This window comes from Crinia signifera, chromosome 1 (genome assembly GCF_055691185.1).
Source record: "Crinia signifera chromosome 1, ASM5569118v1, whole genome shotgun sequence".
In the NCBI taxonomy this organism is placed as follows: domain Eukaryota; kingdom Metazoa; phylum Chordata; class Amphibia; order Anura; family Myobatrachidae; genus Crinia; species Crinia signifera.
In genome coordinates, this window is record NC_139217.1 from 423,518,357 (window position 1) to 423,539,859 (window position 21,503).

Sequence of the window (21,503 nt, forward strand, 5' to 3'; positions counted from 1 at the left end):
ATAATATATTCTGTATACGCTTGCTACAAGATTATTTTTCCAATCTGGCTGGTTGTAATGAAATTCTGAAACAAATTTGGGGACAAGTTATAACCATTTGCTGACAAAAGCAGGCAAATGCATAATTGATGTACCCAATTTGTCTGAATATTGTCTGTTTTCCATGTTTAGGAGCAAATGGTCAATTGTCATCTGTTCCTAAAAATGTCCAGATTTTCATTCCAACCAACCAGATTGGAAAGATAATTTCATAGTGTGTATGGGCCTTAAGAAATAAGTAAGAAACAATACTATTCCAAAGAGTCCAGACAAGGAACTTACTGAGTTACATTCTGCCAACCACAAGAATTGTAGATGTTACAGAGCTGCAGCAGATATAATAGTCCAGGCCTGGCCAACCTGTGGCTCTACATAATGTTAAACTACAAATCCCATCATGCCTTGCCACAGTTTTGCTATAAGGGAGTGTTAAAACTGTGGCAAGGCATGCTGGGATTTATAGTTTCACAACATCTAGAGAGCCACAATTTGGCCTGTCCTGTAATAGTCAATTAACACCTAGCATTCAAAAGACTCATTCCTTCTCTAGTGATTAAATAGTGGGACATTCTTTATATAATGTCAGAAACTATTGTCCATGTTCAATAAAAAATAAATAATAAAAAGGCTTCCTAAACAAAGCACCTAATTCTTGCTTTTTACGGTGGAAATTTCACAGCATGACTATGGAGTGTTCATTTGTGTTTTGTGTTCCGTTGTTCTCATTCACTTTACCCCTTTAGGTGCTGTATCTTAGCCATTCTGTGAAAGTGCTGCATTCTGCATCATTTCCAACACATCATTTTAACACTGCTACTAATCTTCTCTATGTAGTTAACAAAAAAAAACAAAAAAATATACACTTTTGTTTAATGTCATTCTTGAGCATTGTTCAGGAGTCCTCTATAGAGGTACTTGGATTCTTTGAATATGAATGATTTGTAAATTGAAAGAATGTTTTATTGACCTACCCAGTAACTTGGTCTTTCTCAGGGTCCTGAGGACAAATTTGAGGACCACTGCTTAGGGGCTACTTAAAGCACTAAATCTGGAAAGATAGCCATCTGTAATCTAGCACTGTGATTCTGAACAGTTTAAGCAGCCATGTGCTAAAACAATCAACGTGACCTTTTTATTTTGATAAAGCAATAGTCACATTTACATGAAGAAGAATTGCAAATAGGGGTTGCTTCTCTCAGTAACACCTCCAATGTATTTACTTTCTGCTTTTTAACCGATAACTGCATCTTTCTGCTGGCAACTTAGGTTGAGTGTATTTCTTAATAAAAGCTTTATATCTTCACCTTTTCCCTGGAAGATGTTCACATTTACACTTCTGTCCTCACGTAACAGTCTAATACAGGCTTAGGTAACCTTTGGCTCTCCAGCATTGGACATGTAGTTCAACAGCTTTGGCAAAGCCCAAGGTTTGCTGGAAGTTGGAGTTCCGACAGCTGGTGAGCCAAACGTTTCCTTCCTCTGGTCTAAGCGAGCGATTATATTTCTCAACTTTGCCTCTGCTAATTGAACTACACTTTAAATAAAATAAAACAAATATATGGTTTTAGTTTTTGATAAGCTGCTGAATTTTAAACGTTTTTGGGGCCACCAAATATTTTGGATCATGCAGAGTATATATATATATATTGTACTGTAGTAATTTTTGTATTTACATTTGTATGATGTGACAATAGATGTGAATGTTAATCACTGCTTGGCTGTGTTAATAAAGATGTTTAAATACAACGTGTAGTGTTTTTTTGTAGAATGTTGGATCTAAAAGGAAAATAAGAGCAGTGACCTCAAGGTAGTCGTAAACATACTATGTCAACGTAGAAGTGTGAAAAATATTTTTATTCACCCAAACATACACGTCTTTCTTAATGCCTGTGCCATACCTCCTTTGCTACTATATTTTAAGGCAAGTTCCCGTTCTGGCCAGAGTAATGTAGAGACATGCCGGTCGAATGTATTAGTACAGTTTGACTACTGTTCATGTATGTAAATAGACACTTATGGGCCTTGTTAATAGCATTACAGTTACTACAGATTTGGCGGTCACAAATTCATGCTACAAAATTAATTATTCCATGAAATCACAAAGTTCCTTGTAATGGATTGAAATCTTGAGTACATTGAGCTCCTGGTCATGCATGTGTATTCAAATTGACACGGTGTAAGTTTTATGGTGTGTTTTTATGCTGCTGGAAGTGGCAATTTGAAGATAGACCATGGCTATAAGTAAATAAATATGGTCGTCTATTGCTTTCTGAGTACTATTCACGCCACCAAGGCAGGACACATTCATGTGTAATCCAATTCTGACCTCTTCGTGTTTCAGCAGAAATTGAGATTTGTCAGATCAGGTTATTCCCCCAGATCTTCACCTGTCCAGTTTTGGTCAATTTGCGCCCATTGTAGTTTGTTTACTTATCTTAAATAGAAATGGACCTCTGTTTGGTCTTCTGCTGTAGCCCATCTGCTTTTTGTTTGATGTGCTGTGCTTTCAGTGATGCTCTTCTGCATAGCGGTATTGTAACACATGGAGGTTTGAGTTGCTGTTGCCTTCCTGTCTGTTTGAACCATTCTGTCTTCTCTGACCTCTCATTTCTAGGTTATTACTTTTGCTCATAGACCTGCTGCTCACTTACTGTTTTTTTTCGTCTTGAGCCCTATATTGTGTGTACGTTAGAGAAGGACTATTAAACATGTGGGCCTCCATCCTGCTGTGGCACTACACACCCAATGCTAAAAATGGCAGAGCATGCTGGGATATAGTTCCACAACCTCTTGAGTCTAAATATCCCTGTTTTGGAGATTGTGAAAGTGTCCCAGGAGACCATCAGTTTCTAATGAACCCAAACCACCCCATCTGTCACCGAACATCATTCCACAGTCAGAATTACTTGATGCACATTTCTGCCCCATTCTGGTATTTGGTTGAAACCACAAATTAACCTTTTTAGAATTCATATCTCCTATGAGACTTCCAGAAATGTAAAAATAAAAAATTTAAATTCCATTCTTGTATGCCAGTGTAGTGTGCCTAAAACAGAAATATTTTTTAATGAATATGGATCATCTGGAAATCTGGAGTAGAGGTGGTTATCCATGCAGAATGCTTGACCAAATAGTTAACAACTTGGACTGTCTCGGTGATAACAGTATTTTTTTGGCAATCCAAAGTGGTATTCTAAAGGTGCATACACTGCGATATGAGCTAGCAATTTTGACCTATATAGGCAAAATCTGTAGGAAACAGAGCATGTATCGAACAGTGTGTGCTCTGAGGCATTGCAAGGAAAAAATTGTCTGTGCAGGCAAGTCAATATTGAATAGATTGTGTTCTAGTCAAGATCACAGAGTATGTATATAGTCCATATTGGTGATTTCTGGGTTGAAGGGAGTCAGAATTGTACATAAAGTAGCCAAAAATCTGACTGTGTATGGACACTAAGGGGGGGACATAGATCTACGTGTCTATGTGGGGGTAGATTTCAACATACCCAGCCAGACAGGCTGATCCCTTAGTGAAGCGCCACATCATCCTTCTAAACCAATAACCCATTTATTGAAACTAAGGGGGCATAATCTTGTTGAAAATGCTTAGCCAAAATAACGTATACGTTCCAGGCTTTTACAAACTCCTACCATGTATGGAAACACCCTTCTCAGGTTACGTCATAACCAGTTCAGGCAAGCAATAATTTTTCAGATATGGCAACTGTGTCCTTTTATCTACCTAGAATTTATAGAGCTAGCTCTTGTTTTACTGCTCATAATGATGAACATCTGGAGATCTATTAAAATGATAGATAGACTTGGTGTGACAGATGGGCACTCCTCTAGTTATATGCAGCTGCCTTAGGTGCATTCAATCAAAATCATGCACAAAGCCAATACAGAAAAAGCGGTACTCCAAGGGCTTGTGAATATTTAAATTACTTTATGTGCAAAACGTACACAATTCTAATTTTTAGAGACGCAATAGTCTATTTTTCAAGACAAGATTACATTGACACTTGAAATAAATGACTGTACCGGGATCTTCTTTCTCTTCCTCATTTCATGAAAATAAAATACCTTCAGAAGCTTTTCTTTGCCCAATTTCCACAGAAAAGTCATGGCATTAAGCCATGTAAAAACCTTGATGGACAGAGTAGAAAGTATTTTTTAGAAATTTCTTTAGCCCCTCGGCTGCTTTTTTTTTTTTTTTTTTTTTTTTTTATATATATATATATAAATATCATGAATTGTGGTAGCCTTTACTTATACTGTATTTTAACTTATAACAATAGGGGGAGCTGTAAGTGTACATCATCCACACTGTGCGTGTGTGCTGTTAGAGGCTGGGGCTGCCTAGCAGACTTTGGATCCGCCAGCAAGCCCCCAGCATAATAAGGTGGGGATGTGAGGTGGGCATGCTCCTAAAATAACATGAAATGCGGGGTGTCAGGAGTGTGCATGCAAAGTGGGAGTTGCCAGTTTAGGTAAAACACAATGGATGACACCAACCCAAGTTATGAAACTGATCTTATTGGAGTTCTATTGAATCCAAGCCAAGATTCTATTCTCTGTTTTTCAAAACAATCTTTCTCTACTCAACTTTTATGCTCCCCTCAGTTGCCCCGGAATAAACTATTACGGAGAGACTGTAAGAGCAAGTTTGTTTTATTCACTGGCCTATGCTCCTCTTTGCGTCTAACCTGCCTGCTGCTTTCAGTACCAGCTACTTTTTACGTTCATGCATTGGTGGATAATGGGACAGTGGGATGAGTGGCAGAGCCACAGCGACAGGCACCGAGTAGGAGAGACTTCTCTGGTGGAGCCCAGGCCCCTCCTCCCCCACACTACGCCTTCAGGCCAGTTTTTTCCTGGTGCCTTGGGGCACAGGATCGTTTCTAGTATACTATGCAGCTAGAGACTTCTTTTTATCCATTTTTTTCTGTTTACAGCGGTGAGCATGCCAGGATGGTACCCCAGGCTACTCACCTGCTCTGGAGCCAGCTAGCCACCTCACGTGGGCAGTCCTGCTGGCTACCTTCTCGGGCACATGGGGAAGTGCTGCACCCGGAGCAGGTAAACCGCTCTCCACGCAGCGTATCGCAGCTCGGGGGGGGGAGGCACAGGGGGTCCATCAGCCGCGCCGGCTGTTGGGGGGAGTCAGTGCGGCATGTCACTGGGAGCTGGTGCACTCCCAGTGGCCTCCTCTCAGGGGCACAGGGTCCCCCGTGTGGGTTACCGCGGCCGTTAGACCTCCAGGGAATATTCTTAGTGGTGGGGGCCGCCATTTTAAATCCCTGGGAAGGTTCCAGGAGGGGAGGGGCGTTCCCCATCGCGTCACTCCCTGCCCAGGTCCCGGACAGGCAGCCATAGTCGGAGTTGCCACCGGGGCCTGGATCTTTTTCCCCCTCAGCAGCAGCAAGCCGTGGCCTGCAGCAGCTTAAGGGACAATGCAGCACCCTACCTCCCCCAGTCTCCACGACGGGCCAGGTTTGAGAGCGCTGATACTGCACTCTAGTGTGCAGGTACAGCCCATATTGCTATAGCATTATTCTTTTTCACTGAATATATATATATTCTATGCCTTTTTTTTTTTTTATCTGATATCTCTCACTCCCTGCCCCAACTGCCACATTGTACTGCCGTGTGAAGGGAGAATACCTTTGCTTAATGGCCTCTAGGTTGGGGTCTAAGTCCACCGGACCCTTGCGGTCAGGTGATGCTCCTGCCCTGCGAGCCTTGTAACAGATGTAAGGAAAATTTCTTATCTGTTCATTCAGACCATGAGGGTGTTTGTACACACTGTTCTGGGGAAGACTCTGTGGGTCCTGCACCTTCACAGGTGCGTCCCCCGAGAACCTGACATGGCTCCAGAGAAACCTGACTGAACAGTTGACAGAGTCTTGTGGGCCGCCTCAGCCTGCTGCTCCGGCGCCCCCTCCTTCTCAGGAGGTCCAGGCGGCACCTTCAGAACCAACCTGGGTTCAGGGCTTGTCCTCCTCTTCAGGGGATGGTGCAGGTCTCCTCTTCCCTGCAGTCATTGTTGGGTGCTTCCACAAAGTGTAAGGCCCCAAGAGCTACCACTCAAACATTACAAGATACCTTGACATCATATGACTCCTCTGATGGCGAGGCTGACACAGATGGGTCAGACCAGGGATCTGTCTCCGAGGACAACTTTATGACCCAATCCAGGGTTGAGGCACTAGTAACATTCAGACGCAGCACCAGCCACAGTGGTCGAGGCACCCTCCTTCAAACGTAAAAAGATGGATCCGGCCATTTTTCCTCCCTCTACTCAAATTGATCAGGATTTGGCATGAGCCTATCCGAACAAACTGTTCAGTATCTCTAACCGCCTATTTACTTCTTATCCCTTCCCACAGGAGGACCGTAAGAAGTGGTAGAATCACCGACAGGCTGATTCCCATGTGGCACATCTGGTCAAATTGACCACATTGCCTATAGCTACAGTGGCGGCCCTAAAGGATCCCACAGACAGAAAGATGGAACATGTTTTCAGGTCCATCTTTAACCATGACGGTTTGCTAAATAGACCGGCTCTGGCGTCCGCCTGTGTTTCCAAGGCGGAAGGGAACTGGACTGATGCTTAGACCTGTAACATTAGGTTACAATTCCTGCCTCTGGTGGACTTAATCAGGGAAGCCTCTACTCATTTAGGAGAGGCTGCTTTAGATTCAGCAACCCTTTCATCCAGAATTTCAGCTTCATTGTGGCGGCCAGGCGAGCTCTTTGGCTACGCACCTGGAACACGGATGCATAGTGCAAGAAGGCCCAGGAGGCGCTACCCTTTTTGGGAGACCTCTGATCAGGTTCTTTTTCACTATTGCTTAAATGCAGCTTTTACTCAGGTGCAATCTATGCTCATTACATTTATATTAATTTAATCAGAATAGATTGCACCTCGCATACACGGCGGGTGAGAGACGTCGTAGTTCAAACAACTGCCGAGCGGGTTTCGGCTTGCTTCTACATTGGACGGGACATAATCTCTGAATATCCAGGTACATTTACCCCAAATCTGCTTGTCCAATCTGGTGTGGACCCCTGCTGTGGGTGTCGTTGTCCCGGCAACTAAAATATTTTATGCATTTTTTTAATATATATATTGACATTTATTCAATAAATTGGTGTTGTATTATTGATGCATGTGAATCATTCAAAGGTGAAAAAAAATGGCTGACCTGGAAAACTTGTTTCCTTCTTGCGATTGCTTCGGCACTTAGGGTCTCCGACCTGTCAGCCTTGTCCTATAAGCCAGAGATCCCGGCGCTGTGGAGCGCAACATACTTCCGGATTTAGGCATGTGTTCCGGTCTATGGACCGCATTCCGCGCGTGTCCATAGTTTCTATGCGCACAGTAGGTTCAGCCTAGGGAATCATCCCTGCCCCCTGTCGCACCTGGATATGGTGGACACCTCTTGTATATCAGTGGAATGCTACCTATTTCCGGGTTAGCGCTCCACTCAAGTGGCGGCGCATATTAATTTGTTTGCGGACTACATATATATGGCTCATTTTAGTCAAACATTAAGCAAGCGAAAAGTGCAATAGTCATATGGGCAAGAGGCGAGCACCTAAAATAAGCAAAATAAACAGTACAGCCGGGTAGTAACCGGAAATACCAATGTAGCCATTTTTGTTACTGGAAGAGATTCATACAGACAAACATATTTAAATATGGGAGAAGTTGGTTATCAATGTAAATAATAAAAATAAACATAAATATAAGGTAAACATTCAAAAAAGTCTAGCTTTAGGTAATATACAGTAAATGAAAAGTTGTTTTAGTTACACAATAGATAAAATATACAATATCAGGAAAATACACCGGTGCAATATATGAAGAGATGGGGGGGTATTAACATGGCCCTCATTTGTAGAAGAGATATAGGTACTTGTTTCCTAGCACGGCCACAATCGCGGGCATCGTGTACCTTAAAGTTAAGGTACACGATGCCCGCGATGGACCCGATTTCCTTTGAAATCAGGTCCATTTTGCCGGCAAAGGAAAAATCGCGGGCATCGCGTCAGTCGGGACCATTAACATTGGCCCCGACGCGATGCCCCCGATTTTGCCATAGGCTTCAATGTTAAAATATTTTTTAACATTGAAATCGGGAGCATCGCTTTTGTCTTGTGCCATTATAATGGCACAAGATGAGATGGACTTGATTAAGTCCATCTCACATAGTAAAAAATGTGAAATGGGCCAATATGACCCATTTCACATTATATATGGCCCCGTCGTCACCCCACAATTGACGTGAACCTGAAGCGTGGCGAGCGCAGCGGTGCGCGTCCTCCGACCTTTTCATTCCCTTACTATCCACGTCGGCGTGGAGTTGAGAATATAAAGTGTGGCGAGCCCGAAGCGTGGCGAGCGCACGCGTTATATTCTCAACTCCACGCCGACGTGGATAGTAGGGGAATGAAAAGGTCGAAGGACGTGCACCGCCGCCCCTCGCGAGCTCACTGCGCTTGCCACGCTTCGGGTTGGCGTCAATCGTGGGGTGGGGTTTACGGTGTAAAATTGGGGGTCTAGGGAATATTTTACATTGAATCCAATGTAAAATCGGGTCCCAAGGACCCTATTCACATTTGATTCAATTTAAAAATCGGGTCAGTCGCATCGCATGCGACCGACGCGATTTTTCCGACACGACCACCCCGATGGAAATCGGTGTGGCCGTGCTAGGAAACAAGTAGCGAGAAATCAAACATAGAACAGGCGTACTAGATATACAGACTCAGTCAATGATGGCATTTAACTCCACTGCCTTATTTAACCCCTCAGGGTAGATGGCTATGGGGACCAGACTCGCACCGAGTTACGCTAATTTATACATGGGCAAGGTTGAACAACAACTCATCTGGGGGAGTGGCTTTGGCATGAATCTGGTCCTCTATGGCCATTACATTGATGATTTATTTATTATTTGGAATGGGGACCATTTTTCAGCACAATGTTTCGTTGATCACCTTAATGCCAACACTTTTAATTTGCACTTTACTCACTCCCTACACGAGAAGCGGACCACTTTTCTGGATTTAAACCTAGAGGCAATAGATGACACTATTATTACTTCAAATTTTGCCAAGGAGGTCAGGTCAAAGGCGTATCTTCATTTCAAAAGTGCCCACTATTTACCATGGAAAAGAGGAATACCTAAGGGACAATTACTACGCCTATATAGGAACTGTTCTGAATTCTCCATTTTTGAAAAACAAGCAGCAGAGATGATTCTCTCCTTCCAACAAAGGTGTTAGCCTGAACACTTACTAAAGCTTATGAGGAGGTGATTACCCTAAATCGAGACCAATTGCTGCTTTCAGAATCTGAGAAAACCGCATAGAAATCTAAATGGAACGCACAATCCATATACCATATATATCCAAATAAAATAGTCACTCTTCCTCCAAAAAGAAGATAATTACCAAAAATTACAATATTTTAAAATCTGATTAATTATTAAAAGACACTATTCTCTCCAAACCTCTTTTTATTTTTAAAAAGAACAAAACATTGAAAAAGCCAATTAGCCCCTAGTATGCTCAGAGCAACTGAAACTATCAGAGAACCACGAACCCCTACGTGGCTAGGGCCCAGACCTAAGGGTTTTTTTTAACTGCGGGATGGGCAAGTGTATCACTTGTGGTCATATTAGAACCCGATCAGGAAATAACCTCATAGATGGGGAGGGAAAAAATTTACTTCCAAATGAATTTATGAATTGTAATACAGAATATATAATATCTGTTGATTTGTCCATGCAATTTAAAATATGTCGGTCGGACAACGAGGCAAATTGAAACCCGCTTCTTGGAACACCGCTGCAATAATTCCAAAAAATTGATTAACCATAGTGTCCCTCGACATTTCCTTGAAGCTTATGCTGGTAAACCTGAAGGTCTGGTACTTCTAGGACTCTAGCATATTCCCAAAACCCCCAGAGGAGGGGATCACTTTGCTCGACTATGCAGACAGGAGGTGTACTGTATGTACAGACTCAGGACCATCTACCCTGAGGGGTTAAATGAGGCAGTGGAGTTAAACACCATAATTGACTGAGTCTGTACATCTAGTACGCCTGTTCTATGTTTGATATCTCTTCTACAAATGAGGGCCATGTTAATACCACCCCATCTCTTCATATATTGCACCGGTGTATTTTCCTGATATTGTATATTTTATCTATTGTGTAACTAAAACAACTTTTCATTTACTGTATATTACCTAAAGCTAGACTTTTTTGAATGTTTACCTTATATTTATGTTTATTTTTATTATTTACATCGATAACCAACTTCTCCCATATTTAAATATGTTTGTCTGTATGAATCTCTTCCAGTAACAAAAAATGGCTTCATTGGTATTTTCGGTTACTACCTGGCTGTACTTTGATAACCAACTTCTCCCATATTTAAATATGTTTGTATGAATCTCTTCCAGTAACAAAAATGGCTACATTGGTATTTCCGGTTACTACCCGGCTGTACTGTTTATTTTGCTTATTTTATGTGCTCGCCTCTCGCTATAATGACTATTGCTCTTTTCGCTTGCTTAATGATTGACTAAAATGAGCTATATATATGTAGTCAGCAAACAAATAAATATGCACCGCCGCTTGAGTGGAACGCTAACCCGGACATAGGTTGCGTTCCATTGATATACAAGATGTGTCCACCATATCCGGGTGTGACAGGGGGCAGGGATGATTCCCTAGGCTGAATCCACTGTGCGCATAGAGACTATGGACACACCCGGAAAGCGGCATGCGGTCCATAGACTGGAACACATACCGAAATCCGGAAGTATGCTGCGCTCCACAGCGCCGGGACCGGACTTCCGGTTTATATGTAACGAATAAACCATGTTTTATATACTTTCCTATACTTGTTTTTTTACTATATTAATATATATAAATGTATTTTCCTTCTGCTTATGCAATCGCTTTATCATTTATGTATTTTATGATGTTTTTATATTAAAGATGTGTAAGACAGGTGCCAATTAGGTAGCTCATTAGCACAACAATATAGGTATATAAACCCTGCAATGTCCCTATACACCTTGAAAAAGCCACTTTATGGGCCAAACGCATTGGTGGATAAGATACAGCATCCTTTGCCACAAACATCTTGAGACCGAACCAGCCTTTATCACAAATTTCTCCATTGCTTCCCCCCAGGCTTGGAGGGGCGGTCTAAAGTTTAACTAAGTGGGTCCTCTTTACGCATCTGCTGGGGAGTGCTACCCCATAATTGGAATGCCACCTATCCAAACAAAAAGAACTGACCAAACCCAAGCTAACTGTGGTTACATTGGACCCTTTTGCAAATACTGGATCCTTAACAAGACACCACAAAAGGCACTACAGGAACGGATCTCATCCCTCTTCAAAAAGAAATACGGTACCGTATGGACTGACCCAATACCCAACTTTTATTATTAACAGTTTCTTATATAGCGCACATGTTCTGCAGCGCTTTACAGAGTATAGTTGAACATTCACATCAGTCCCTGCCCCTATATTCCCTACCACATGAACACGCACACACACATTTTAGGGTTATTTTTTGTTAGGAGCCAATTAACCTACCTGTATATTTTAGGGTTATTTTTTGTTAGGAGCCAATTAACCTACCTGTATATTTTTTGGATTGTGGGAGGAAACCGGAGTAAACCCACGCAAGTACGGGAAGAATATACAAACTCTGCACAGTTGGGGCCATGGTGGGAATCGAACCCATGACCTCAGCGCTGTGAGGCAGTAATGCTAACCATTGCACCATTCACACAAGCACCTATTTTTAAACCTATTGTTGTTATACATCAACTACTTTTATTTTCATATTTTTTTTGTTTACCAATAAATTGTTTTTTAAGAATAGAAAACTAATTACCTTGTTAATTATATATGTAAGACTTCTTAGCGCGGTGTACACCCCCTCTTTGTTTCATTCTCGTAAACGGGTGTGACTACCTGGTTTTAGTACACCGCAGCTTAGCCATACTACCATTTTATTTGCGCCTCGTTTGATAACTTGTTATCTCCACCCCCCCTTTATGTGTATATATATATATATATATATATATATATATATTGCATCCCATGACACCCGATTTGTCAATCATCAGCAAAATCAGGACATTCAATCCGATTCATCTTATTTAGTCCACTTGATTGCAGAGGGGAAAGCTACGTCCAACACAGGTGAGATCCCTCCCCATCACTTCATCCATCTACGTATCTTGTACGCGGCCGGCACCTGCCTCTCATCTCAGGCACATACACAGCAGGTGAGATACGCCGTAGTTCAAACAACAGCCAAGCGGGTGCGGCTTGCTTCTACATCAGACGGGAGATAATCTCTGAATATCCAGGTACATTTACCCCAACTCTGTGAAACCGTGACATATATTTGTGTCTTACAGTATATCATTATTTTAATGTTATGTTTTTTAAGTATGTATTAAGTTATCAACTGATGGCCATTCAGTAAAATATTTTTATATATCTTTTAGCAACAAAGCCAGACACCTCACTGCCTGCCCTCCATGACATAATTGACCGTTTTAGCGCAGCATCATTCTACAAACTCAATATGACCAAGACCGAGGCCTTACCTTTCAGTTTGAGTGCTAATAAACTTACCACCTTTAAACAGAATTACATGTATAATTGGAAGAAGGATTACAATGTATACCTCAGAATTAACATCCCCAACTCCCTAGCTACCGCCACGAAAATCAACTTCACCCCTCTGATATCCCAAATAGATGCATTAACCCCTTCAGTGGTGGGGGGTTTTTTTTGGGAGCGCTCCCCACTGGGCGAGTTTTTTATGGGGAGCGCTCCCTTTAAAAAACCCACCACTGCCTACCTGGGTCCGGGCAGCGCCGCTGAACTGTCACTCAGCGGCTGCCCGAACCTGCGCCCCCCCAGCACTGCGTCCCTTTCCCCGGCAGCCGGCTTGTCACAAGCCGGCGCCGGGGACTTCATACAAAACCCGGAGGGGGGAGGAGGAGGAGGGAGCCAGAGGCGCCACAGAGGGGAGGGAGCCGGGAAGCACTGAAGCTGCCTGAGTTCAGTGAGTGAACTCAGCAGCGCTGCCCGGCTGTAAACAGTGGCAATCCCGAGAATTTTCCGGGCTTGCCAGACTGGGCACTGAGGCACAGCCCGGAAAATTCCCGGGATTGCCACTGAAGAGGTTAATAAAAGCTTGGTTTAGCTTGGAAATATCATGGCTCGGTAGGATTGCTGCTTTTAAGATGTCAATACTGCCGAGACTAATGTATCTGTTTCGGGCGAATCCATATCAAGTCCCACAGAAAACCATTAATCAAATTCACTCAATAATCTTGAAATATATTTGGAAGGAAAAAAAACCTCGGATAGCATTTAAGATTTTAACTAGATTGCGGAAACATGGTGGCCTGGAAATTCCGGATTTAAAGAAATATCAACAGCCTGTTTTGGTGGCCCAAATGAATGACTGGTCTCTACCTAAAGGCAAAAAACAATGGGTGGACTTGGAGAGCCAGCTGTTCTCATGCATATCACTGATAGATCTTCTCTGGACCCCTTCCCAACTAAGACCCCCCCCCCCCCCCCCCTCATTCGCTAATATACTCTCTATCTCTGATTCTCTCCGCATGGGACACGCTAGTAATATCCTCAAAATATGTCTCCCTCCCTTCCCGTACCCTTTCCTTACATGCCCTATCAAAATTAATGCCTAATATGAACCTAACCAACTGGACAGCCTCATTGACTCTATTGCTGCATTAGTAGATGGTGTCTCCATAACCCCCTTTAGCTCTCTTCAAACCCAATTTAACATCCCAGACAGGGAACTTTTAACCGAATTGTACACTGGATTAAGAGCGCTATAAGTCTATCAGGTCAAAACTGTATGGCCGGTTTCACACACTCCGGCTCCTGCCGGACGGTGAAATCCCGCACGGCCAGGGAGCCGTGCCGCACACAGTAGTTTATCATGGAGGGGATGGCCACAGCCCGGCAGCCGTCCCTTCCAGTGTCGGGATCCGGCTGCAGCCGTGCGGCCGGGCCGTGGCCGTCCCGTGTGAATGGACACAATAGTGTCCATTCACAACTAATGTGTGCGGCACGGCTCCCTGGCCATGCGGGATTTCACCGTCCGGCAGCAGCCGGAGTGTGTGAAACCAGCCTAAGGGTTTGATACGTTTTTGGTATTCTGGGCTGCAAGCGGATGCCCCAGAGGTTAGATCCTCCATACAAACAAAATGGGAAGTGAACTTAGCGTGCTCTCTCTCCCAACAATGGGAACAAATCTATATTGCATCACAAAAGCTGTCTGAATGCAGCAACCACCTAGAAATGCATTTTAAACTCTTACATAACCTTTAGTTTACCCCTGCTAAATTGCATAGAATCTGCCCCTCACACTCTCTCCAGCATAGGTTGGAGACTAACGAGATCGGAGACACCTTCCATATTTTCTGGGCCTGCCCAAAAATAAGACGGCTCTGGAGGGGAGTCTTCGACCTTGCCTCAAAGGTCCTTGGGGACCACTGCTGGCAGGATTATATAACCTCAACTGAAGGGGCAAACCTATGATTTGATATGGCCTAATTTACTGGAGAACCCTCTCAGATTATTCCTACTTATCATAAACTGTATACTATGATTGCTGCTATTTCCATTTTTGTCCTTTGTGATATTCATATTACTTATTAAACTTATTGTTTTTTTTTATGTACTTCAATGTATGTTGGATGTACCCATTTCCCCCCTCCCCTGCTCCCCATCTTCATTCTGTACCCATTTCCCCTTCTGTGTTTAACGGAACAAAATCTTTAATAAAAACTAGTTTGGAAAAAATATATATATATATATTTTTATATGTATTGACATTTATTCAATAAATTGGTGTTGTATTAATGATGCATGTGAATCATTCAAAGGTGATAGAAAACATAAAATCCTTCCTTCTGAATCTTTGGTGGACACTGGGCGCCACCCTTATCGGCTGGCTGGCTGGATGGTTGGTGTTTCAGGGAAGCTTCGTTTCATGTCAGTTGAATGTCGCTCTTTTCTTCTTTTTTTTCCCTCTCCTCCTGTGCTCCTAAGTCCTTTTGCAGTCTAAACTGGCCTGAAGGCAGAGTGTGGGGGAGGAGGGGCCTGGGCTGCACCAGTGAAGTCTCTCCTACTTGGTGCCTGTCACTGTGGCTCCGCCCCTCATCCCAGTGTCCACCAAAGAATCAGAAATAAGGATTTTCCAGGTAAGGACAAAAATCAAATTTTCTATGTTCATTCAGTGTACCGCAGAAATAAGTCTGCCTTAGTGCAACAGTCCCATATTGCATCTATGGTTGATTACCCCTCAACAAGTGGAATGCTTTGATTTATTAGCATACTTAGCTCCCTCAACAATACACATACAGATGACTGGTGGACAGGATGCCAGCAGGTGGAATACTCTCATCCTAGTGGAAGAATCCAGATGGGTCCAGTAATTCTGTTTTCAGAGATTCGAGTTCTGTGACCATTTAAAACCATGTGAAATGCAGGCTAGAAGTTAGCTAGCCACAAAACCTGTGTAATTGACGTGTCCCGGTTTAAAGAGATAGTATGGAAAACCTATAGATATGTTTGGTGTGTGAATTAAATCTTTTAGAGGTTCCTCAATGCTAAAAGGATTAGCAATGACGGTCCTAACACTATCTGATGCTGTTACCTGCAATGTATTGTGGAATATTAATAAACACCTTATATTGACCCAAACTATTTTTTCTATATTCTGTTATGGAGTAACCTGACATTTCCTAGCTTGTTGGAAAACCCAATTTGACAGACAACCTCAGTCTTCCAGGCACTTACAGATATTTCTCACTGATGGAGTAGTGAGTGACTGTTTGTCTCTGAGTAGTCGGAGTGCGCTTACTACAACCAACCTCTCACCATCTCTAACCACCTGCTACTGACTCCTCCCACTGTGTATTGGACAGATATCTGTCTGCTGCTGCCACCACCACCAGGCTCTGAGAACAGTCTAATTCTGGGTATGTGTGACCCACTGCTGCAACACCTGCTGGCTTATTCTTCCTGGTCCCGCCCTGAGTACAGTAGCTGGCAGATGGTATAAGCTTGGAGACACTGAGCTTATTCCAGAGCGACTGGAGATAGATTTTGCTGCTGCTATGGTAGTCACAGGATACGAGCAAGTCCTTCTAATAGGAAAGTACAGAGAGAGCATGGATACAAAAATCCCTGAGTTGTTCCACTTCAACACTACCTTCTGCCACAAAGAAAAAAATGACATCATTCTCTGGTTCATCTGCTCTGCAAGAAACTAACCTGAATAAGATTGATCTCCACTTTTCATAAGAAATTTAGTTTGGCCATTGAGACTGGTTACTTCCTCTTTAACACATATTGGGGGAGATACAATGCCGATCAGGTGAGCTATGACAGCGAGCAGTGCCTATTGCTCGCCATCATAGCCTGCCCTCCGTATTCAAGTAACCCCCTGCGCTTGCCGTTTCCACCTCGCTATTTCTAAAAAGCAAGATGGAAATGGCGTGTGCGGCTATTCAGGGTAATCCTCGCTGTCCTCTGAAGAGGATTCCATGGAATAGGGCAAGCAGCCGACGAGGATGGCTTGTTTTCGGCAATCCTCGCCAAAAACAAGACATCCTCACCATAAAAAAAACCCTCGCCGGCTGAATTGATTATACCTCACTGTCTGGCATTTCTTTAAGTTTGTGGAACCCTGGAACTATAATATGACGAGCTGAGGCTCGAAACGCCGTTGTGGCGTCATAAATATATACGTTTACTATTTGAATTAAAACGTGACGATTCTATTTAGCAGTGATTCCTAAACTTTTTGGAATAACTGCACCCTAGAATCAGAATTTTTTTCACAGCATCCCTGATTACTTAATGTAATATTTTTTTCCTGAATTTCTCAATAAGTAAATTGTTTCTATGGCAACCTTAGGGGCAGTTATGTGACAATCGGTGGGCTTTGCTTCTGTTTGTCTACTATGTATGAGTGTTAGCCACAAGCACTAGCTTAGCTTATTACATTACTATACATTATTTAAATTGCTTGGACTTGGGGCATCACTGCATGTTCTCTGGCCCCCATACACTATGCGATATGGGAACGATTTCACCCGATTCGGATGAATCGGGCAGTGAAATCGGCCCAAATCGCACTTGTAGACATCCGATCCGATGCGCGGTCCCGTGCGCATCGGATCGAGGTCGGACGGGCTGCACATAAGATATGCCAAATCTTATGTGCAGCCCAGCCAGGGAGCCGTGCAGGGGGACAGCAGCGGGCGGGGGATGCCGGCTATAGAGAGCCAAGCAGGGGGAGGCTGCATATGGCGCCGGGCTGGAGGAAGCTGTGTTGCAGTGGGGTGACAGCGGGAGGCGAGCAGGGAGAACTTGATGACATGATGCTGACTGCCGGGCAGTGGCGGGAGCCAGGAGAAACAGATAACTTTAAAAAAAAAACGCCCATAGAGATGACTAGCAAGCCATTGATTGGCTGAGACCTCTCTCAGCCAATCAGCGATTGGCTGAGAGAGGTCTCAGCCAATCAATGGCTTGCTAGTCATCTCTATGGGCGTTTTTTTTTTTTAAGTTATCTGTTTCTCCCGGCGCTGCCCGGCAGCCAGCGTCATGTCATCAAGTTCTCCCTGCTCGCCTCCCGCTGTCACCCCACCGCAACACAGCTTCCTCCTGCCCGGCACCATATGTAGCCTCTCCCTGCTCGGCTCTAAATTATCCGGCATCCCGCTGCCGTCCCCCGCACGGCTCCCTCCTCCTGCAGCTCCCTGGGGACTGCATATGATAAATCCATGCGATTTATCATATGCAAACCTTGGCACATCAAGTGCCTAATCGTGCTTCCCCCTCCCGGGGAGCTGCAGGGGAAATCAGGTCCGACTTGTCCCTAGGACAAGTCGGACTAATGTATGGGGGCATAAGGCACCCAGTTTGGGAACCACTACCATATACCTTACGATTGGTAATTTCATTTTATGACATACACAATAAACAGATCAATAAAAGAGCATCTCTCTGACAGCTACTAAAAACAAAACGCATTCTAATAACTGGCATCAAACACAGATGGTCCCTGTAGTTCAGCATACTACACTGTGACTGACACAATGCAGAAAGCATCCATGTGACTGGCACACAATGTAGAGTGCATCTCTGTCACCACAAAACAACGAACATCCCAGAATATAGAGAGCATTCCTGTTACTATCACACAATACGAATAATTCCTAAAACTTTCAGTGCATGTAATAAAGAAGAATAATAATAGCCCAAGATAAGCCTTCTTACCTTCTTATAAAACCTTTTTGAAGACTCTTTGAAATTCCATTGGCCACAATTTCATAAGCCCGCAAACCGACTTTTGGAGGAAAAAGCATCACTGTACACTTATAAAATGAAATAACTTGTCAAGACCAATGCCCAATAAACATTAATTATTAGTCTGGAAGGAGCTCACAAACAGAAAACGTAGTTTTGAATCATGGAATCCTGTCACAACTAGAGGGAACAGCACGTATTATGGGCCTGTTTTTTTGTTGCAGGCAAAACCAATTGTCAAGGTCTCCATGCTGGCTATGGTGTAAACAAGGGCATCACTCTCATTTTGTTAGGCCTACTAAAATCCCCTTTGGATAAATAAACCCCCTGATTTGTAAGAGATACAGGGAGAGGGTGCCACAAACGTGTTTAGATATCCTAGGAAAAGCTATTACCTCCCGTACTACCCCAATACACTCTTCCAAACATATGCATAAAGATAAGCTTGCATAATTACCATGGTCTATGACAACAGGGAGTAGTGGAATATTGTTCTCACATGCACACCACACATCCGGTCTGTATACGTATAACACATTATGGCAGAACCAGAATGCCCATTCACATCTACCACCTCAACACGATTACCCTACCCTTTGCTCCCAATAACTCATTCCTGTCAAGGAACCAGGTTACAGTGCTGACTTGACAATGTGTTTTTTTTGTATATGAGTGCACATAGTTGTATATCTGTGTAAAGCTGGCCATACATCAGAAAGATCGATCTTAAGACCGATTGCGCTCATGATTGTGTACAATTTCCCTTGAAATCCCCGGCAGTCCTTGGTGGTTTTTGGACACACAATCTACACACAATCCATCTTACAATCAGTCATACAATCCATCTGCTGTATGATTGTGTATACAAGATGTGCACACAATCTGCATACAATCCATCATACAATCAGTCATACAATCCATCTTATGATGGATTATATGATTTGTGTACACAAGATGTGCGCACAATCTGCATACAATCCATCTTACAATCAATTGAGATTGTACGATTGGGTACAATATCTTTCTGATGTATGGCCACCTTAAGACTGAGTAATTGTGTATCTTTGGAGGATCAAGCCTTTGAATGGACTCATAACTATAGTATGTTAATCAAAATTTGGTTTCCCCTTTACATTGAGGGCCAGACAATAGCTCTTTTTGTTGCCAACAAGTAGATGTTTATTTGATCAAGAAAACTAGATTTGTGAAAGTTCAAATAAGCTTTGGCATTTGGCAAGGTCTCATTACAATTCCCACTGTAAAGAAATTAATGCTCTTTCATCTCAATTAGAATTCTATGAAACAATAGATTTCACAAGATGGTATCACTAACCAGGGTCTCACAATACCTCCCAACTGTCCGGATTGTTGCAGGACAGTCTCTGTTTTTTTTTTTTTTGGGTGGGGGGTGGGGGCTGTCCCGTCCCATCCCAAAACCTGAGGGCCAGGGTGTCCCATGATAAGTGGGAGCATGGGGAAGGCCCCATATCACTTGCTGCTCTGTGTAACAATGCACTGTGCCTATTCACAGGAGACCGAGTGAATAATGCATTCCAGAAAAGCCACACTCCCTTTTTGGAATTTTGGGAGGTAAAAGTAGTAAGACTGTTACCTTATATGTAACTTTATATGAGGATATGATCTAGTGGCCACTACCCAAGAGTATAGGTTAAATAAAGATTCCTCCAGACTGATTTAAGCATTATTTGGGTCTTGAGACTGACGACTGACCCAAAGATCTAGGAACTACAGCAAAAGGAAGCTCCTGGGAACACCACACTATGGAGTGTGTGCATGATAGACCATATTTCCTATGGTTTACCATCCTCTGTTTGCAGACATATGCAAATTGGATGTAGTGTGGCAGAAAAACGCAAACCTAAAAAAATTAATAAAAATAAGAAACACTTAGTATGTAGAACGGATATCAGGACCCTACAGTAGCAAAAAAGTATGCCTGTTTGTCATTTCCACCAAACAATGGTTGATTGTTTACTTAGATTTAGTTGCACACTAATAATGACAAAAACAACCGAAGCACATTCATATATGCAAATACCATAAAAATGTTGCAACATGGTTTGTAAAATAAAAATAAAAAGCAATGAACGCTTGTGTTAAGATGTGTACACACTTGTTCCAATGTTCTATTATGGAGATTGGTAGGTTGCATGTGCATAACACAAGATGTGACATTCTGGTGCCCACCATTGCAGGAGTATTAAAAACTGTTTAGTGGCTAACACTAGTGCATCGGCACAATGTACACACAAATACAGAGGTTAGCCTATTCTCCCGATAACAGAAAAATAGGCAGAGCATTGTATAGGTGTGTATCTACCTTTACACAAATAAAGCAGGGACAAATGCAGGATTTACAGAAGGTGGGTTTCCACTGCGCACTCCAGAAAAAGGGGGCGTGACCGTGGCAAAAGGAGGCGTGGTTTTTTTCCGGCAATGCCGCAACCTCGTCCCTCTTTGCAGTCACTGTGGGGGCATGACCAGTGCTCTGTGAGCTGCTGGCATGTCCCCTATCCCTCTGTCTTGCTGTGAATAGATGCTGTGCCCATCACTGCACACAGCGACTATTCACTACTGCGGTTGGGAAAGCATGACAAAAAGATGATCTGGGCAGTCGATGCGCCAGTAACAATGAGAACAGCCCCATCTACTGTATATATATATATATATATATATATATATGTGTGGCGGCACACGCTACAAGCAGAGTCAGAGTCATGTCATGGATGCCAACGTTTTGAAGCTTTTTACGCTTCTTCAGGACAAGATTAAAACATACTGATACAAAAAGACATGGCTACTTACACGGACATAATAATTTGGCCCGCCGATAAAGGTGGGCCGTAGTAGTGCAGGATCTTCTTGAATATATAGATGAAATTGTACGGCAGTTGTCTGATGTTAGTGTGTATAGACGTCTTGATTCTGATCCAACTGAAATTTTTTCTGTCAAATTGGAGGAGCTTTTACAGCATGCGGTCAGTGAGGGGCAGATTACCACCGAATTGGCAAATGCCCTGTTAGTTCCCT